Below are 17,949 nucleotides of genomic sequence, written 5' to 3'. Positions count from 1 at the left end.
CTGCCGCCCCCTATGTCTTGCTCGCTGTTGTCTTTTCTAACATGGCCGTTCAGTGATTACCAGACCTAAACCCTTCACTCTCTTTATACTGACATCTTTATCATTAACAGACTCACCTCTCTCTCTCTGTCTCTCTGCAGACCTAGTGGTGGAGGCCTCCAGCCCCGATGAGCTGCATCTCCACGTGCCGCTCTCCTGTGACCTCTCCTGTGACTCCACAGATGACCATGGAGGCCAAAGCTCCTCCAACGACACCCCGGCCCCAGGCTCCGTGTGTCAGTCCTGTAACCCCCCACGAAGTCTTGCTACACCGGCCGAAGAGGAGCCCCTAGCCTCCACAGAGGAGGTCCCCATGGAGAAGTTGGCGAGCGAGGAGGAGGAGGCTGCATCTGAGGAGGTGGTAGCTGAGGAAGAATCTTTGGAGTCTGCAGAGACTTCAGAGGAGGTCCAAGCATCAGAGGAGAGAGTGGAGGAAGCTGCCTCGTCTGAGGAGGAAGAACTGGAGGAAGCTGCCTCGTCTGAAGAAGAAGTAGTGGAGGAAGCTCCCTCGTCTGAAGAAGAGGTTGTAGAGGAGGTTGAGGCAGAACATGAAGCTGAGGAAGAAGAGGTTGTAGAGGAAGAGGAAGCAGTTGAGGAAGCTGTGGCCATGGAGGAGGAAGTGGAGGTAGTTGAAGAGGAAGTAGAGGAAACAATAGAAGAACCTGCAGTAGAGGAACCTGTTGTTGAGGAGGTAKCGATTGAGGAGGTTGCCGAGGAGGTTGCCGAGGAGGAGGCAGTAGAGGAAGAAGTAGTATTAGTGTCTGAACCTGTGGTGGAACCCAAGCTGGTTGAATCTGAGCCAGAACCTGTGGTGGAACCTGAAGTGGTTGAACCCGAGCCAGAGATGGTGGTCGAGGAGGTGGCTCCAGAACCAGAGCCTGTTGTAGAGGAAGCTGCTCCGGAACCTACTCCGGAACCTGCGGAAGCCGCTCCAGAACCTGTAGAAGCAGGTGAGGTGGTTGTGGAGGCAGTGAAGGAGGAGGAGCTGGTGGAGGAGGTGGCAGCTGTTTTGGAGGAGGTACATGTTTTTGAGGAGGAAGCGGTGGTGGAAGAGGAGGCACCTGTTGTTGTTGTTAAGGAGGATGCGACTGTTGTTGAGGAGGCGCCTGTTGAGGATGTGACAGTGGAGGATGCACCAGCAAAGGCAGAAGCACCAGCAAAAGGTATTGAGTACTGCGTTATCAGAATTTATCATTTGAACGAGATAAACGTTATTGTCCAAACAATTTGGAAACAAACATGTTTGTTTATATCAATGTGTCGATATTTATTKTTTCTATACTAAATGTGATTGCTCATGCTAAAAGTACCTCTGGCGAGCACTTTTAAGTTACATACTATAGAGATGGGGTTACAGGATCCTGTTATATCTCCCCCCTTTCTTCTTCACAGTGCTTTGAATACACTTCAGTCGGCTCTTAGGAGGCCCAATTGTCAACTTTACAGTGTCAACTCAAGTGTATTCAAAAGCATGATGAGCGAGTGCTACTGTAATCAGGAGACTGCCATTTGGTCCGTAGTGTTGACACCAGCTATAAAAGACATAGGATTGGTCTGGCTCTTACATTATCTCTAAACCTCCATCTCTCTCTCATTCTCTCTCTAACCACTTTCTCCTCCCTCTTCTCCTTCCCTCCCTCCACCATTCTCTCTCCCTGGCCGTGCCATGCCCCAGAACCTGATATGTGTGGCTAAAGGTGCATCAGGAATAACCCCTAGCTGGGCCCGAATAAACAGGACAGACATAGAGGAGGAAGGAAGAGATAGATAGATGGCAGATGGACACTGATATAACAACATGGACGTGGCTACAGAGCCACACAACGATATCAGTGTTCTGTTGTTATGGCAGGAAGTCAATTGGTGTCATGTTCAGGGGAGCTCAAAGGTGAAATGTTCAGATAGAAATGTAATGAATAGAGCTGACAGGATCCCCCTATTCTACATGACAGACAAGCATGTATGCACCCTGTACTGCGTATTACAAGCATACACTGAGTATACAAAACATTAAKAACACCTGCTCTTTCCATGACATAACTGACCAGGTGAAAGCTATGATCCCTCATTTATGTCACTTTTTAAAAYCCACTTAAATCAGTGTAGATGAAGAGGAGGAGACAGGTTAAAGGGGGACTTTTAAGCCTTGAGACAATTGAGACATGGATTGTGTATGTGTGCCACTCAGATGGTTTATGGGTACGACAAAAGATTCAAGTGCCTTTGAACGGGGTTTGGTAGTAGGTGTCAGGCGCACCGGTTTGAGTGAAGAACTGCAACGCTTCTGGGTTTTTCACACTCAATAGTTTCCTGTGTGTATCAAGAATGGTCCACCACCCGAAGGACATCCAGCCAACGTGACAAAACCGTGGGAAGCATTGGTGCCAACATGGGCCAGCATCCCTGTGGAATGCTTTCGACACCTTGTAGAGTCCATGCTCGATGAGGGCAAAAGGGGGGTGGGGTGTGCAACTTAATATTAGGAATTTGTTCCTAATGTTTTGTATACTCAGTGTACATCATCATGATAATGCAGGGGAAATTTAACTTTCTGACTCATGGATATGGATATGTCAAGTTTGGATTCGACCTTGGTCTGATGACCCCATAGTTGAGTTGACTGACAGGCTTTTCCTCCAATCAGCAGTGGTTGAGGAGGCAACAAAGCTCAGAGACTGCTCCCACATCAATGAGATGCTCCGATTGGTTTCTGCCGAATCCTCGCCTGAGTTCGCAGGTAAGGAGCAAACAAGAGTTACAAGTAAGGTCCTGAGTTTTTCTCAATTCATCATTCCTCGATTCCTTCCATTTTGATCTCACCACCTCCTCACTCGTATTGGAGGAGAAGGTCCAAGGGGAGGGACCTTGGACCTTCTTCTCCATTGTGTATTGAGAAGCAGGCGAAGAGAGGACGCAAGGAATCTAGAAAAGATTAATTGTGAAAAATATCCAGATTTTTTGGGGGACCACATGGGCTGACCAGGAAAAACTCTGGTCATGTGGTCATGTCTTTATATGTGAACAGGAGGGATTGAGAAATCTACTGGGCTTTTCTGCTAAAATTACTGTGGAAATTGTTTCAAGGTGTGGACTGGATGGTAGTGTGTGTGTGTGAGTGTGTGTGTGCGTGGGTGGGTGGGTGTGTGTGTGTGCGTGGCTGTGTGTGTGCGTGTGTGTGCCTTCCATTATATTACCATGACTACCATGACCATGAGTCAGGTTAGTTCATTCATGGTGCCTTCCATTACAATACAATGACTTCCATGACCATGCAAAATGTATCGTCTCCTCTCTTCTCTCCCACCCTTTAAAAAAAATATTTTTCAACATCTGCTCTCTTCATCTGCTACTTCTGCCTCTCTCCACCTCTCTCTATCATCCTCTCTTCATCCCTCTCTTCTCTTTTATCTCCCTCTGTCCTCTTCTCCTCTCTCCCCCTCATCCTCTCCTCTCCCCCTCAATCCTCTCATCCATCTCTCTTCTCTTTCTCTCTCCTCTACTCCTCTCGCCCCCTCTTTCTTTCCTCATCCCACTCTCCTCTCCAGCTGCTATAAAGAAGCTGCAGCACATCTACCACTCAGCCATCAAGCCCATGGAGACGGCCTACAAGTACAACGAGCTCAGAGCTCACGAGGTCACAGGTAGCCTGTCCAACCACTTAGCATTAGCCTTGAGCCATTACCTATTAGCATTCTGTTTCAATCTGTTTTATACTGATCTGTTGTCTTAGCGTATTAGCCTTTAGCCTGGTTAGCATTGTTCAGATTTGTTTATTAGTATTAGCATATTAGCCTTTAGCAATTAGCTATTAGCCTGTTCATTACCAACCTGTTACACAAAGAACAACAAAATGCTACATTTCCCCAGAAAAAACAGACAGGCATAAGTCTAGTTACCAACAGTCCTTGTAGACATTGTCATTAGCAATGGGGTTTCCCCAGGCAAATGGGCAATACTATACACAGTTGTGTGCCAGCTTAGTTTAAATTATCTGGTGCCTTCGCCTGAAGAAACTGGAAAATCAATGAAACATAAATAAACKAATTAACTGCATATACACCTGCCAGTAATCGAGTGCACCSAGGAGCTCTCCAGAAAGTGACTTTGTATGCCTCAGCATATATATACAGCTTTGTGTGGGCGACCAGGCCTCACTTAACCCAGGCTTGTTAGAGCTTGAGGGCTCCATCCATAGTACCATGATGTATGCAATGAACGCCCCCTTGTGGGACAAAGTGTACCATTGACAAAGTCTACAGAAGTGACCCCCCCTTCTCTCTCTCTCGCTTTCTCTCTCGCTTTCTCTCTCGCTTTCTCTCTCACTTTCTCTCTCACTTTCTCTCTCTCTCTCTCTCTCTCTCTCCTCCCTCTAGATGGAGAGATCACCTCCAAGCCCATGGTACTGTTTCTGGGACCCTGGTCTGTAGGCAAATCATCCATGATCAACTACCTGCTGGGCGTGCACGGTACCCCACAACAACTTTACACAGGTAAGAGCACCTGTCGCATAGCTTGGGCCTGGAGTTTCACCAGACCAACTCCTGACCAATTCTCTACTCTGACAATCAGTCAATCAATCAAATGTATTTCTAAAGCCCTCATGGCACCCCTTACCAGTCTACACCGCAAGGTTTCCACTTTATCATTTACTCTAGTCAACATCTTGTCTATCTACTACTGATCTGTCATCTATTGCACCCTTCCCAATACACTTCTCTCAGGAATACAAACATGCCTCAATGCAACCGCTTCCTTTTCTTAGTTAACTATTTGAATAGCTGCTCATACTAATCTCTCTCTTACACATTCTATCCACCCTCTCTTCCTCCTTATCTCCCCCCTCTTCCTCTCTCCCTCCCACCTATCCCCCTCTTCCTCCCTCCCTCTCTCCCAGGTGCTGAGCCCACTACATCTGAGTACACAGTGGTGATGCACGGTGACAAGTTCCGCTCGGTGGAGGGCATCGTGATGGCAGCTGACAGCTCCAGGTCCTTCTCCCCTCTGGAGAAGTTTGGCCAGGGGTTCCTGGAGAGGCTGGTGGGGATTGAGATGCCCCATAAACTGCTGGAGAGAGTCACCCTGGTGGACACGCCTGGGATTATTGAGAACCGCAAGCAGCAGGAGAGAGGTGGGAGAACACACACACTAACCTCTCATATACAGCCATGTGTATTAGATCATATACACTCTTTAGATATTTGTTACATGCTGTGAAGTGACAATCACAAGCAGCAGGAGAGAGGTGGGARAACAGACAGAGATTCATTAACAGTCACACTCATGCACACAGAATGGTAACACACTGCATGCAACACACACACCTACAAATTCACAAAAATGGAATGATGAAAAGACTTAACTCACTGTATACTACCACACCTTTGAGTCAAACAGCCTCTGATTGGTCGCTCTCCTTCCCCCCTCCAGGCTACCCCTATAGCGAGGTGTGTCAGTGGTTCATTGACCGTGCTGACCTCATCTTCCTGATGTCCTTGATGTTGACCCCACCAAGTTGGATGTGGGCGGGGAGCTGGCGACGTTGTTCAAACAGATGAAGGTAAAGAAGTGTAAAGCATAGAAATAGAATTACTAGAACGAAAGTGTTGGGTGGACCGGCAGCCATATTGAGTGTACCAATAGGAGTAAAGCAGAAGGCAAAAGTAGTAAGTTCAGCATTCAATTTTTGCTTTATCAACAGTCACTCAACTGAAATTACAAAAGAGTACATTCCTTTCTCATTCTAGTAATTATATGTCTATGGTGCAAAGCAAAGTGCCTTAGATTGCCCCATATTCAGTCAGTTTGGCCTAGCACTTTAATAACCTTTCTAAACTCTGTTTTCTTCAATCTTCATTGATCCATCCATTAATTCATTCATTCTAGGGCCGAGAGTCCCAGATCCGCATCATCCTGAACAAGGCAGACAGCCTGTCCTCCCAGGACCTGATGCGTGTCTACGGCGCCCTGTTTTGGTCCATGGCTCCTCTCATCAACGCCACAGAGCCTCCCCGGGTCTACGTCAGCTCCTTCTGGCCCACAGAGTACGCAGCCGACACCAGCCGAGAGCTCTTCATACGGGAGGAGATCTCACTGCTCGAAGACCTCAACCAGGTGAAGCTCAACCACCTACAGACATTACAGAATATCCACAAACAAACACATTACACGCACACACCAGCCCATGGCTTTTCATACGGGAGGAGACCTTGCTGCTCGAGAAGCTACCATCTCCTGCCGTTGTGCACTTGAGCAAAGCACCTCAAATCTGTGACAATGGCGAACGTGCATAAAGATATCAGAATTCAGATGTGACATCATTGTTTAGACTATCCACTGAGTTCTGAAACTACGGCGCGTATATGGTTCGGGTTATCACAAGTCCCGGCGTCTTGAAGCTAAAATTGGAATCATGTATACTGTGCTAATGACCATGCAAACAAAAGAGTCACGGAGAGCGATGTACAATTCGTCGAATTTAGCAAAACGAGGAATTTGTGATAAGTCCATCTTTATTCACCTCTGCTGTTGACAATAATCTCCTTGTTCTTCTATCTTCAGGTAATTGAGAACCAGCTGGAGAACAAGATAGCCTTCATCCGCCAGCACGCCATCCGGGTCAGGATCCACGCCCTGCTGGTAGATCGCTACCTCCATACATACCACGAGAAGCTGGGCTGGTTCAGCGACCCCGATGAGGTGTTCAGGGACATCGTCTCAGACCCTGACAAGTTCTACATCTCAAGTCCATCCTGGCCAAGACCATGTAAGTGAGAGAGTGTGTGTAGGGAGGGGGTGTAGGTGTCATGAGGTGTGTGTATGGAATATGTATATAACGTGGGTTTAAGGTGTGCAAAGTGTGTGTATAATGTGTATGTAATGTGACAATGTGTATATAATGTGTGTATTAAATGTGTGTGAGTAATGTGCATAAAACATGTCTATAATGTATGTGTGTTTATAATGTGTGTATAACTAACATGTTTAAACGTGTGTATAACATGTATAGAACTTGTGTGTTCTCCATTTCTACAGGTGAGCAAGTTTGACCTGCCAGACAAAGAGGCCTACCAGGACTTCTTTGGCATCAACCCTCCATCAGGCTTTAAGCAGCTGTCCTCCCTCTGTTCCTGGTCGTCAGGCTGTCTGATTGACAAGATAGAGAAAGCTATCACTGTGAGCTCCCTGCCCTACTGATTAGCCTGGGAAAGAAAGACAGTCCACCCCCAGCCAAGGCCGCCCCAGCCCCTCCACCCCCACTTCCTGAGGCAAAACCCAAGAACCGCTGGCGAAAGGATTGAGGAGAGAGATGAAGAGAGGGATGAATGGAGAGAAGAGGACGGGAGCAAAGGAAGGAAGAAAAAAAAGGAGGGAGGCCGAAGCCAGAGGCTGTACTGGGGTGACTCCACTTCTGAGTTTGTCTGACTGGACATGGGGAAGAGAGGAGAGAGGGATGGGGTGGGGACATGGGTGGAGGATAGGAAATAGTACAGCTGGGGAAAAGGGGGATTGAAGCCACATGAAGCAAATGGGAACCTTGCAGGCCCATTAGAAATAATCCAACTGGAGAAAAAAATACGGAAACAAGTTTTGAAAATATTTAAATCAGAGACTCTTATCTTCCTAAGTGTTATATTTAACTCCGAACGAAAACAGGGAAATATAAACAAGAGTTTGTTTTATTTCTGTTTGTTTGCTAGTTTGTTTATTTTATTTATTCAAGTTTTTCTCTTCTTCTTCATCCGTAGACAAGGAGGAAAAATACCAGCGATCAGTTACAGCATAATATTCTATTCTATTGTCTTTATTGTCATTTCAAAAGGGTCTGGATTTCTGTGCTCTTTACCAGCAGTCAGTTACAGCATTCTTCTATTGTATTGTATTGTATTGTCTTTATTGTCATTTCTAAACTACAGCTTATCTTCGTTGTCAGTGCAGTATGTCATTGCTGTGTAAGAACACATTTGTACATTGATGCCAGTTAAATGGGCTGTAGCCTTCTCTTCCTGTTGTTATAGCTTTGCCTCAATATGCTGCATGTCAAAGTGTCATTAAAGTTGTATTTTATCCTTGTAGCTTCAGATCCCATTGACGACCGAGATTCTTGTGTCAATTCTTTAGAGAGAAAAGGGAGGGAGAAAGAAAGACAAAAAAAATAGACCCAATTTATGTTTGATCCAATAAGGGTAGGGCCTACATTCTGGAGGGAACGTCCTGTCCCCAGCAATAATGTAAAATTGATATGCTTCTTACTTTATGAAGGAGTGTTAGCCAGGCCAAACACACAGTGGTTTTAAACCATCTTACCACACACACACACACACACACACACACACACACACCCATCACTGCAAGGTTCCACATCTGTCTGAGACACAGAAACCAGATGTACATAATATTAGGTATTTAATCCTTATGTTTGGTTCAACCTACACCATTACAATAAAATTCATCTAAATCATAAATAAATACATAAAAAGTCACCTAGATCATCAATAGGATTTTAACTTTACAAATTGTTTTTCTCCAGTAGCTGAGAATGTTTCATATGAGTTGATGGACCAACTGTTCAAAATTGGGAGCCAAATGTTTGATTACTGTACCAAAGTCGTAAATCAATGGAATTATGAMATTTATGAWWTTTTTTGCAAATGTTTTGCYAAACTTCAGATCACTATCCCTCGGCCTCTGGACATCACAAGGAAATCATACCTAGATACTTTATGATTGTCATGGATAGATCTTTATTGCACAGAATACCACTTGTCTCTAGCACAAAAAGTCAGGTCAGTCAAATGTACTTCAAATTGACTTAAGATCAGTGTTGCTCTGCCTCAGCTTGTTTCTAGGACAACCTGTTAAAAAGTTATATAGACCCAAGTCAAAGTAAAATTGCAGGTCAAATTGACCCAGAACATCATGTATGTCACTATTATCCATTTTTTGTTGTTGTTGTTACGTTTTTTACACGTTTGAGACACAACCTTAGGAAAGTAGATGAAGGGTCATGATGGAAGAATTACGTAAAATAGTATTTTAGTGATTTCTAACTCAAATTGAACCGGAACATAAGGGAAGGGTTAAAAGCAAAATCAAATGGGGTGTATTTCGGCCATAGTCATTTATTTCATTAAAACACTGCAGTGGCACAGAATTCCACTAGGTGGTGCCTGAACTCAATGGCAGTCAATGGAAATGATTACCAGGGTTTATGGCACCTATTCCCCATGGAAAAGCCCTGGCCTGGTCAAACCTAGTGCACTATATACGGAATAGATTGCCATTTGAGACGCACTACAGGTAAAGATGGATAGTGAAGTGAAGTGCTGAGAGGACATTTGGTCACATAAAATGAGTTGTGTAGAAACTAATACGTTTCCAATACCTCACCTTATTCTGTCAGTCAGCGTGAAACAAAACGACAGAAATCTATCACCATGGCTACTCTAACCACTCTGTTTGAACAGTTAAAAATAAAGGTGATATAAAAAATATATTGATAGGCCTACTTGCGACAAACTATCACTAACTGTTGTGAGAAGCTAGAGAACTCAAAATAAGTTTACCTCTATCCCCAATAAATTGAGTTACCAAAGATCTGTTTTTAGTAAATAAGAATCATTTTAGTCTAATACGAAATCAATTTGGGTCCATCAGTCAATTTGTGTCAATTTGAGTCCATCTTGTCCAAAAATAAGTCCATCTGAGTACAGACCAAGACTCTCCTCAGTCATTGAGCAACCAAGCTTTGTGTGTTGGCCATTTGTGTGGGTGTGTGTTTTTGTAATACCTATTTATAAGGATTATAGATTGGGGCGTGACCCCACTGAATAAATCAACCCTTACAAAAAGTCTTACAGGAATCCTGCAGGAAATCTGTTGTGTGTGTGTGTGTGTGTGTGTGGACGTGTTTAACTATACTTGTGGGAGCAGAGTCCCCACAAGAATAGTAAACAAAAAAAATTTGACCAACTGGGGACATGATCGTGGACTACAGGAAAAGCGGCTAACAGTCCCCCATTAACATCAACGGGGCTGTAGTGGACGGGTCGAGAGTTTCAAGTTCCTTGGTGTCCACAACACCAACGTCTATCATGTCCAAACACACCAAGACAGTCTGAAGAGGGCACAACAAAACCTTTTCCCCCTGTAGAGACTGAAAAGATTTGGCATGGGTCCCCATATCCTCAAAAGTTATACAGCTGCACCACCGAGAGCATCTTGACCGGTTGCATCACCGTGGTATGGCAATGCTCGGCATCTGACCGTAAGGCGCTACAGAGTGTAGTGCGGATGGTCCAGTACATCACTGGGGCCAAGCTTCCTGCAATCCAGGACCTATATAATAGGTGTCAGAGGAAAGCCCATAAAATTGTCAGAGACTCCAGTCACCAAGTCATAGACTGTTCTCTCTGCTACCGCACGACAAGTGGTACCGGAGCGCCAAGTCTAGGACCAAAAGGCTCCTTAACAGCTTCTACCCCCAAGCCTTAGTCTGCTGAACAATTAATCAAATGGCCACCGGACTATTACATTGACCCCCCCCCCGCCCTCCATTTGTTTTGTAGATGCTACTCGCTGTTTATTATCTATGCATAGTCACTTCACCCCTACCTACATGTACAAAATGACTTCTAACATGTACCCTGCTCACTGACTCGGTACCGGTAGCCCCTGTATATAGCCTCGTTATTGTTATGTTATTGTGTTACTTTTTATTATTTTTTACTTTAGTTTATTTGGTAAATATTTTCTTAACTCTTCTTGCATTGTTGGTTAAGGGCATGTAAGTATGCATTTCACGGTAAGGTCTACACCTTGTTTTATTCGGCGCATGTGACAAATAAAGTTTGATTTGATTTTTGTTGGTCCCCACAAGGTCAAATGCTTTCTAGGGGGTTTAGGGTTGAGGATAGAATTAGTGTTAGAGTTAGATAGGTTTAGGGTTAGGAGGTAGGATTGTTTTAGGGTTAGGAGCTAAGGTTAGGTTTAGGATTAAGGTTAGGTTTTTGGGGTTAAGGTTAGGGAATGGATTAGGGGTTAAGGAAAAAAGGATTTTGAATGGGACTGAATTGTATGTCCCCAAAAGGTTAGCTGCGCAAGACTGTGTGTGTGTGTGTGTGTATGTATGTGTATGTGTGTGTGTGTGTGTGTGCGTGTGTATGTGTGTGTGCGTGTATGTGTGTGTGTGTGTGCGTGTGTGTGTATGTGTGTGCGTGCGTGTGTGTATGTGTGTGTGTGTGTGTGTGCGTGCGTGCGTGCGCGTTTGGCAACTTTCATCTAGCGGAAGAGGCTAGCCATTTTTATTGGACTCAAAGAGTAGGTATTATTCTTCCTTCAAAGTAGACGTGTCACACAAAGATCTGTCTGTGGATATAGAAACTAGATCAGTGTTCTCTTCAGGGCAATTATAGGTGTGCATACCTTATCTACTAGATTAGGGTAGGCCTTTTTTATGCACCTTCAATGAATGATATCACTGACTGTTGGAATTATGGGCACAACCCTGTTAGCGTGGGCATAGGTCTATGTGTAACAGCTGTGTAATAATGAACATGCATGTAATGTAAAAACACTGAAATCTATTGGTATGTGTACACRTAACGTGTTGGTCTGTTTGTGTCATGTGGTGTGTGATGTCATTTGGAAAGAAAACGGCCTATGCGTAAAATGCGTAAAATAGGCCTTATACTTTGGCCTTCTAGTCTACCTATTTAAATGTTTTACAATCTGAAATAGTTATACTCTCACTCTCATTCAATACGTGCTCGTCCATAGCCACACAATACATTTCTGCGTGCGCGCTCCCATCATCAGCCACCATACCCCCCTCTGCTGTATTTTCAGACTGGAGCTGCTGAAGCTCGATGCTCATACCACCGAGTCGCTCCGCGTTGGACACCCACCCTTCTCCACCMCACCGCCGCCTCAGCTGGCGGAGAATTTCCGTCTGGGTACAGGAAGATGGTGGGAGTGACGGGAGCTGCGWTGTCTTCCCCTGGATAAATCGGGAAAACACATAAAAACGTGTTTTTATTAGCCTACTTAGGCTACCCGGACCCGGGCAATAGGGAGGTAACCTTAACCGTCACCGAACCTTTCGAACGGAAGAGGACGCGAACGAAACAAGGAGTGGACTCTCTCTCGGGCTATGCTTCTTCTGGGCACATGCATGCAGACAGCCTAATCTCGAGCTATCCAGACTTGAGGAATTTATGGAACAGACAGACAGCACATTTCGCGAACTATGTCTTATTCGTTGGTAATTGAATAAAGGGAAGCAGGATCAAGGATATATTGTTTCTTCCTCATGGGAATTCGGTATTCCTTAGGGGAAAGCAAAGAGGAGGAAATTCACAGAATCTCTCATGCACTCAATAGTTCTTCTCTACTCCACGCGTTTACAGTCCTGGCTACTTCTGTAGCCTATGACGAAGGAACCACGGCCTGGGAAAAAAGTTTCTACGCGTTGGATACAGAAGGGAGCACAGTAGTGACGTTTCTGGAGACGTTTTTGCTTCAATTTTAAACTGCAGTTTTTGTTTTTAAAAGCCTGTCCTGTTCATTGGATAGGCCTATTCTATGGAAAATGTAAATATTCGATAGGAATATTTAGTAGACATAATTTGACAGTTTTGTATTTCAGTCTATATATTTAATAGACTATTCATACAAGGGTGGGTGTTTCTCATAGCTTTCTGTTTTGCCAACTATTACCACAAGTTTGTTCAAGACTCCAGCCTACTAAAAGGAGTTAGCTTATATCAGCTCAGCTGTCATATTTTGGGCACTTATTTCTCGATTTAAAATCGCTTCTCAAGGTCTCATAATTACTGTATCTGTACAGTCCCTGTCGTCTTGGAAGTGGGGATATTACCGATGTAGAGATCCGTAGAGGGAGGTCAGGAAAGGACGGGGCTGGAGCTTGGGAATAGGCCCGGCTGTGGAAGAACTACAGACTGGGTATGGGGGACAACAGCTAGACCGCTAAACGGACGCTGCCTACCTGGCTGCTGGTTTTGGGTGGTCGTGAACCAACCGACCCACCCACCTACRCGACAGCCAAAGCCTAACTCTMCAGCTTGGCTAGCATAACACGAAAGTATTCACCCACACTYGGGCTTTGAAATAGTCCGAAAGGGAAAGGAGGATATGCTATACGAGTTTATGCTATGAATGTTAGCCTATTATTTTCAACTGTTGACTCATGTAACTAAAACGGAAAGAGGATAACGCTTGTTTTTTTTCCAAGGGAAAGGAACTTTAAAGTGACATGTTTTGGAGCGCGTGCTCCGATAAGATAAGAAGGGACCGAAGCTGTAACTTTGTCGCAATTTTCTAGCCATGTGTAGCTTGTTATTGGAATGAGTGGGACAACAATCTACTGTGTATAGCCTACAACTCCTAAACAAGACACACACAATATGGGTCGTTTTGGACTTGGAAACATTATATAAATAATGTTCTCTTTTCGGYTTGTATGTGTATTAAAATGTAATAATAACATGGGGACATTATTTTGATCATCAGTGAAGAAGACACGTGAGGACTTCTTGAGAGCGAGGCTGAGTAGGAGCCAAGCTCGAGCTGTCACTGGCGGCTGTCAAAACACTGCGCGTGGTGTGGAATAAAAAGTGAATATTTGAACAGCTGAACCCAGATTGTCTGTTCCACCCGATAAAAATCGTTATATGATTAAAAAAAACGGAATATCGGGGAAGGATGTTTAAAGAAGGGGAGAGGAAAGAGGAAAGGACTTACAATCATTTCAACTGCCAGATGAGAGCGGGCAGAGCAACACACGAGTACAAAGTGGACAGCGAGGGCTTCCAAAGGCAAGGGACGAATTAATGGAATGTGAGTGCTGACGTAATACAGAGGTCMGGATAATGAGCTACTCAAGAGCRTGGAACGGTCCTTTTATATGAGTGAGTAGGCCTAGTTGGCTACATTCGTGCMTAGCCTAGTAGAAATACGTATTTTCTGTARACACGATATATCAAGTCGTGATTACAACCATCACCTTTTGCTCTCTCTCTCCTGTCTAGTCTTACTCTGCCAGATGTTTCACTTAGTACTGTTACCTCATTGCCCGCGCACCGTCCGCCATCATTGATCAGATATTAGTATTTCCCCCTTCACGTCACTCCTCCAGCCATCATAATGGCCTTGCAGCCGCTGCAACACCGGCAGCAGCAGCTTCTCCCACATGCCACGGAGGTTAGCTGCGCCTCAAGCAGTGACGCGGCGCTGTGATGTGCGATTATCGACAACACTAAGCAACACCAACACGCGCCGTCGCCACAGCATCGACAATATCATGACTCTCCCCAACCAACGACAAGGGACAGAAATACCAGAGGAGGAGGGAGTGGGTGGTGGGACACTACGCCAAAGGAGATCCTCCAAACCTGCACCAAATAAGCATCTCCCAGCGTAGTTCAGGGAGTCGGGAGTTCGGAGGGCTGTTATGAATAAGTTACACAGCCAGCAGAGACTCTGCCAGTTGTTTGAGAGGTTGCTGCGGTGGTGGGACCCAAGTTTGATTCGCCGATACTCGAAGAGGCGTGCCGTGAGAGGTGCTTCCGCAGACTCAACGCCGCTTCCGCTATGTTCTGTCATACATGGCTCCGCTCGCTCCTTTGGGGGTGTATTTCGGGGTCAACCACGACGCTGTGACCCGGCGACCTCCTCGCCCGACCGCTCCTTCTCCTTTTTCCTCCTCCCTCTTCTCTTTACCTTGACAGGACCTATACTCACTTGTACAACAGGCTCGCTGCTCTCATTGTGGCCACATTCGCCATCATCTGGCTCCTCAGATCCAGACAGGAGGCTTCGTCTACCTGGAGAGAACCAGGGATGGCAACCTGACATTCCTCGCACCAGCGGAGTGGGCCTACTCGGCTCCCTGCATCTCCCAGTGGGCACTTCTCTCTGTGTATGGAGGTCTGCTACTACTCTACAGTGTTCTCCATGTGAGGCTATATGCTTCAGTTTTACGGGGCTCCTGTATTCGGTCTATTTGAAGCTTAGGGTGGCTGCCCTGCTCCAGGGGAGAGATGGCAATGGAGGAATTATGGGGGAATGGGTGGGCGAGGCTGCGTTGAGGTGCAGAAGGTCCTAGGTTCTGGATCTAGTCCTGGAGGTCTTGGTTCTTCTAGCTCGGATGGCACCCTCGCTGGCTGGCCGGCTAAGGCCCTCCTCCACTGTGTGACGCCATCGGCATCCACCTCTTCATCATGTCCGAGGTGCGATCCCGCTCCACTTCTCAAGGTGGGCCAGGCCATCATGCACGGCAAGGACTGGAGGTAATATTACTTATATGTTAGAGACGGATAAATCAAAACATTGACACATTTAATCATCAAGAGCAGATGATTGATTTCATCATCATGCTCATCAAACATCAATAACATCAAATAGATCACAAATGTTACATTCTTGATGTTCTCGAAACCAGTTGTTACTGTCTTTGTGATACGTTACAGTTGGAGAAGGAAACAAGTTGTTACCTGTCTTTGTGAATACGTTACAGGTGAAGGAACAAGTTGTTACCTGTCTTTGTGAATAAGTTACAGGTGGAGAAGGAAACCAGTTGTTACCTGTTTTGTGAATACGTTACAGGTGGAGAAGGAAACAAGTTGTTACCTGTCTTTGTGAATAAGTTACAGGTGGAGAAGGAAACAAGTTGTTACCTGTCTTTGTGAATAAGTTACAGTGGAGAAGGAAACCAGTTGTACCTGTCTTTGTGAATACGTTCCAGGTGGAGAAGGAAACCAGTTGTTACCTGTCTTTGTGAATAAGTTCAGGTGGAGAAGGAACTAGTTGTTCACTGTCTTTGTGAATATGTTACAGGTGGAGAAAGCATTGAAGGAACGCATGATCCACTCTGTCATGCGAGGAGGGTCGCCGATGAACTGATGAAGCAGGGGACGGAGATGGAGGGAACGCAGGAAGAGATCTCTGCCGGGCTTGTTCGGCGTCGGCTGTGTCCACGGTCGGAGGTCTGGGGGGCTTCGTCGATCGCGGCGAGCCCAAGAACCATCCCCATCATCATAGTCATCATAAGAGGAAGAAGACTTCGATCCCAGAGGCCAGTAAGAGGAGCAGTGGTTGATTTTAAAACACATTGGTGTAAAAACTCACCCGTTTAGCTTGGCCTTTTAGTCATTGTTTGTTTGTATGCTTTTTTTATTCCTCTTTATTGCTTCATGTGTGGTCTGCTTTTATTTATTTATATTCCAATAATCAAATGTATTTTATTAAGCCTTTTTTACATCAGCAGTTGTCACGAAGTGCTTACGGTACCGCCTAGACCAGAGAACAAGCAAAGCTTGCAAAGCTTATTGATTTACTGCAAAGTGTGTTACAATTTTAAAACACTTTAAATAAAGTTTGATTTCTTTTGATCATCAGATCATCTTCAGGCCATTCAACATGAAGCGGATGGAGCCTGTTTCTATCCTCTTTGCGGATATCGTCGGCTTCACCAAAATGTCTGCCCAAGTCCGCCCACCGCCTTGTGTGGGCCTCCTCAATGACCTCTTCGGCCGTTTCGACCCGGCTGTGTGAGCTGACGCGCTGTGAGAAGATCAGTACACTGGAGACTGTTCTATGCGTGGCGGGATGTCCTGAGCCACGCCCTGACCACGTCTTACGCTGTGTCGAGATGGGACTGGTGTGATCCAATGGATAAAGATGGTTTAATACATTCTGGTTTAATGTGCTTGCTTCTGGCAACTTTATTGTGCAATGTCCTGTCATTTTTAATTTTTTTGTACTTTATTTATAGGTTTTAGCAGATATGAGAAAGAAAAAACGTCACTCAACCGCTCATTCCCATCCACCCACCTCATCCCCATCCACCCCTCATGTCCTCCATCCACCCTATTCCCCCATCCACCCTATCCCCAATCCACCCTCCCTCCAGATCCACCACCAAGCATCATACAGGATAACATAGAAACATAAATTAAACAGGCATAAACAGTAATAGAGAAAAAACATGGAGAAATAAATCAGTATCATAATTATAGTTGAATTATCAGGCACAATCTTTGGCCACTAGAACAGACTGACTGCTTACCAAATTGCAAGTTACACGAAGAAAAGAAGGCTCTCCAAGTCGTTAATGGGAACCAGGTTAAAGCAAATTTTTGTCAGGCCATGGCCAGTTGTACCTTAACCTCCTCAACGCAGAGATGACACCACTCCTTAACCTGCCTGCATAAAGGAGGGCGACTTTGCAGCTTCAGTGAAGAGAACAAGGACTGCGAGCTAGCAGCCAGTGCAAATGCTATTGCAATTCGCTGATGCATGGTAGCATTCTGGTTAGGGGAAGTACCCAAAATGGAAGTGAAGCGGGTTTGGGGCTCAACATTGGTATTACACATATGGGAGAATGGCTTATCAAATGTGGTCGCAGAAGCCATCAATATATGGTCATGACCAAATATGTCTCCGAGTCGTTTGACTCTGGGTGGCATTCAACATTGTGGAGTTCAACTATATGGATATATATTTGCAATTCCATTTGAGTAACGGAGACAGTGTAAACTTTTTAACGTGAAATGAGCCCATAACATTATGCAAATGATGAGGGTGTGGGATCCGCTCAATACTGTTTTGCCATATATCCACTGGGTACGTGCACCATGTCCCTGCTCCTGCAGATTTTGTATTTGCCAAGGAAGGAGGATTTTGTTTGTATTATGTCATATATCTGGAGAATTGTGACTTCGATACGGGGTTAAGATCTAAGCACCTCTCGAATGGCTTAGTAGGGCTGCGGTGGAAATTAAGTGAAATGTTTTTTGAGAAGGCTGAGAGGTTTGCAGATATCTTTAAAGTGAGTAATTGGATTATGGTCACCTCAGAGTATCAAATGAGACCAGGTGTTACCCACAATGGTCT

At 45.2% G+C, this 17,949-nt stretch overlaps 1 pseudogene; it reads left to right on the top strand.

Annotated features, from left to right (window-relative positions):
- Positions 1-140: 140 nt before the first annotated feature.
- Positions 141-6,825, top strand: LOC112078603 (sarcalumenin-like; annotated as a pseudogene).
- Positions 6,826-17,949: the final 11,124 nt, after the last annotated feature.

Source organism: Salvelinus sp. IW2-2015, unplaced genomic scaffold (assembly GCF_002910315.2).
Source record: "Salvelinus sp. IW2-2015 unplaced genomic scaffold, ASM291031v2 Un_scaffold5944, whole genome shotgun sequence".
NCBI classification, from domain to species: Eukaryota; Metazoa; Chordata; class Actinopteri; order Salmoniformes; family Salmonidae; genus Salvelinus; species Salvelinus sp. IW2-2015.
Note: the sequence above shows the minus strand (reverse complement) of the source record. Positions and strands in the feature narration are given on the sequence as shown.